The sequence below is a fragment of the Bison bison genome, unplaced genomic scaffold (assembly GCF_000754665.1).
Source record: "Bison bison bison isolate TAMUID 2011002044 unplaced genomic scaffold, Bison_UMD1.0 scf7180017864041, whole genome shotgun sequence".
Classification (NCBI taxonomy): domain Eukaryota; kingdom Metazoa; phylum Chordata; class Mammalia; order Artiodactyla; family Bovidae; genus Bison; species Bison bison.
In genome coordinates this window covers 5,037,159-5,040,925 of record NW_011494613.1, presented here as the reverse complement: position 1 = coordinate 5,040,925, position 3,767 = coordinate 5,037,159, and the positions used below count along the sequence as shown (strand labels likewise).

Genomic DNA, 3,767 nt, shown 5'->3' with positions numbered 1-3,767 from the left:
AGGAATTGATGGTTTTGAACTGTGGTGCTGGAGAAGACTCTTGAGAGTCCCCTGGACTGCAAGGAGATCCAGCCAGTCCATTCTAAAGGAGATCAGCCCTGGGTCTTCTTTGGAAGGAATGGTGCTAAAGCTGAAACTGCAGTACTTTGGCCGCCTCATGCGAAGAGTTGACTCATTGGAAAAGACTCTGATCTGGGAGGGATTGGGGGCAGGAGGAGAAGGGGACGACAGAGGATGAGATGGCTGGATGGCATCACTGACTCGATGGACGTGAGTCTGGGTGAACTCCGGGAGTTGATGATGGACAGGGCAATTCATGGGGTCACAAGGAGTCGGACACGAATGAGCGACTGAACTGAACTGAACCTACCAAATATCACAGCTTAGCCTAGGCTACCTTAAACATGCTCAGAACACTTATATTTAGTTGGCTAATCATCTGACACAAGCCTATTTTATAATAAAGTGTTTAATATCTCATGTGATTGATTGTACATTGTTCTAAAAGTGAAAAACATAATTTTTTTAGGGTATTTGGTTGTTTACCCTCAATATTGTGGTGCAACTGGGATATGTGGCTCACTGCCACTGTCCAGCATCACGAAAGAGTATCATACCATATATGACAAGCCTGGAGAAAATCAAACGTAGGTTTCTACTGAATGCACATCACGGTTTCACATCACTGTGAAATTAAAAAATCATAAGCAGAATCACCTACTTTGGAGACTATCTGTATTTTTATTTCCTTTAGGAACTATCCCTAATAATTAAAAATTATTAGTGGTATCTAAGGCAGGTATCTGCCTGCGAATGCAGAAGATGCAGTTTTAATCCCTGGGTCAGGAAGATACCTTGGAGGAAAACCCATTCCAGTATTCTTGCCTGAGGACTCTCATACACAGAGGAGTCTGCTGGGCTTACAGGCCATGGGGAAGCAAAACAGTAGGACAAAACAACAACAACGAGAGGGTAGTTTGTTGCTAGTAAAACACTAAGAATAAGGAAAAATATCATTCTCAAATCAATCAGAGAATATCTCCAGATCATCAAAGAATCAGAGACTGGGAACCCTCATACATAGCTGTTAGGACTGGAAAATGATAGTCACTATAAAAACAGCTGTAAGTTTCTCCAAAAGTTATACATAGAACTATCATACAACCTATCATTTTCACTTCTAGGTATCTACTCAAGAAAAACAAGACCATATGTCCACAAAAGACGTGCAAATGAATATTTAAAGAAATGGTATTCAAAACAGCCAAAAACTAGAAACCTAAATGTTCATCAGAGAATTCCCTGGGGGTCCAGTGGTTAGGATTTGGTGCTTTCACTACCAGTGCTGGGATTCAATCCCTGATCATGGAACTAAGAGTGGCCATAAATAAACAAATAATGTTAATCAACTGGTAAATGAGTAAACCATAAATAAAATGAAATTCTATTTAGCAATAATAAAAGGAATTAATGACACAAGATCAAAAACATTATGCTAAGTCAAAGAAGACAGACATAAGAGATCATATACTGTATGAGTCCATTCATATCAAATGTTCAGAAAAGTAAAATTTACAGAAAAGGAAGGTACATTCATGGTTGCCTGGAGGTAGAAGTGGGGATTAGCTGTAAATGGGCACGTGGAATCTTATTAAAGAGATGAAAATGTTCTAAAACTGATTTATAGTGTTGGTTGTACCACTTGATAAAATAAATTATTAATGTGTATACTTGAATGAATTATATATGAAAAATATACCTCAATAAAATAGGATGTTTTCTTTTTTAAAGTCAGAGAACATTAGAGCTGCAGGGAACCTTGCCAGAACTTATACAAATGAAGAAAGTGAGGCCCCAAAGGGTTAAATAACTTGTTTAAATGTTATCCAGTAATCCTGACAAAAGTAAAAAAGACTAAAATTCAGCCTCAGCCTCCTGCAAAAAATAAAATGCCATGGAATTGTTTAAAATTACAATAACAGTTGCATAGATTTCTTTGTGAGGAGTTCTAGAAATATTAAAATTTGAGAACCTAAAAGAATGTTTAAAACATAAAAATCCTAAGAATGTCATGTTTAGAAAAATTTTAAAAAAGCTAGAAAAACTCATTTGTCACTCTTTGAGGCCATATAACTTTCAAAATTGGTAATAAAAGAAAAATAACTAAACATTTTTTCTGACTTTCTGATAAAAGCTGTATTTCAGGGTAATGAAATGCTGCCAGTTTATGACAGAAAGCTTCTCCAATAGAGAGGAAGAATGCAAATTAATAAATGTAGATGGAATGAAAAAAAAAACACAAATTATCATTTTGAAGCCTATAATAAAATTATGATTCAGTCAAGAATTATCAATTATTATTAAGGCCATTAAGTGAATGGTTGAAGGGAAAGTTGAACATTTACAGAAAACATCATACCTCACAGATTACTTTGCTTTAAGGAGACTTCACCAACCTAATCAAGCCATTAGCATTAAATGTCCAGGTTTATTAGAACTTCAGGTACTAGAGTTATAAGCTAAACACCAAGAGAAAGTAGTCAAACAATTACAGAAGGGAAGATATTCTCCAGGACAATATGCCTCCTCTTAGCTAATCAGAGGAAAAAAAAAAAAAAGTAGGGGTGACTAGATTGAGATTTTGAAATATAAACAAAAACAAATGTGGTCCTTAACTGGATCCTGGTTTGGACAAGATGGCTATAAAGAATATTTGGGAGATAACTAGATAAACTTGAAGATAACAGAAGTTATCTTAAGTGTGATAACACTATTTTTGTAATATACTATTATGTTTTCAGAAATACATATTGAAGTACTTACAAGTGGGAGATTCAGATACCCATGGTCCACTTCAAAATATTTCAATGAATTTAAAAAATAAAAAATTCAAATCCAAGTCTCAACTTCCTAATTCATTGCTGTTTCCATTACTGCTCATTAATTCATTCATAAAATTATTATAAGAAGAATTACATAGAAAAATCTCTTGCAGACAAGAGGTTCAGAGACGTGATCTACCACGAAGGAACGCATTTTTTTGTTGTTGGTTTTTTGTTGTTTTTACAGCTACCGAAAGACACGTAACTCAGAGGTAACAACTCAGTATCACAGGCAACAAGACACCAAAAGGCATCAAAGCATCACGAATGGAGAATTTTGCCCTCAAAGAGCTAAAAATATCTTGTAGAACAGTTTCGTGAAGTTAATTACAAGAGAACTAGGCTGTTTCAAGATCATAGTTAAGGCTCTGAAGCGGCAGCCCACTAATGCAATCCTCAATTGTTACATAAAATTACCTATTCCCTTCTGACTTCACTTCCCTGTACAATCAGTTTACTACTTTTCAAGATGTGGTGAAGTTAACGGACACTCTTTCGAAAATCCCTCTCTCAAGCGAGGGCAGCCAAGCTAAAGAAAACCTTCACCGTAACAACCAGCTTCTTTACACCTAGGGCCTCAAAACAGGGAACGCGGAGCCTCCTCCCTCGAAGACCAGAGAAGACGCCGATTATCAACCAGCAGATCTAACTCATTTGCCTTGTTTTCGCCTGTCTCTCTAAATCCAAAGGGTGGCGCTGTCCTCATTCCTTCCCCGCACACCAGGTGTGCGCGCAAGTCCACTTCGAGGTCCGACCGAGGGGTGGCGGCGTCCACTGACGACCTCGGTCCGGCTTCTCCGCCGCCCCGGCCCGCGCGGCTCCTCTCCCTACCCGAGCCCTTTCCGAGTGAGCCCGCGAAAGCGCCCGCTCCCCTTCTCAGGGGCT

At 38.1% G+C, this 3,767-nt stretch overlaps 1 long non-coding RNA gene across 3 annotated transcripts in view; it reads right to left on the bottom strand.

The window, feature by feature from the left end:
* Nucleotides 1–3,767, bottom strand: part of LOC104985262 — a 52,693-nt gene that overhangs the window by 48,561 nt on the left and 365 nt on the right. The window lies entirely within an intron of this gene.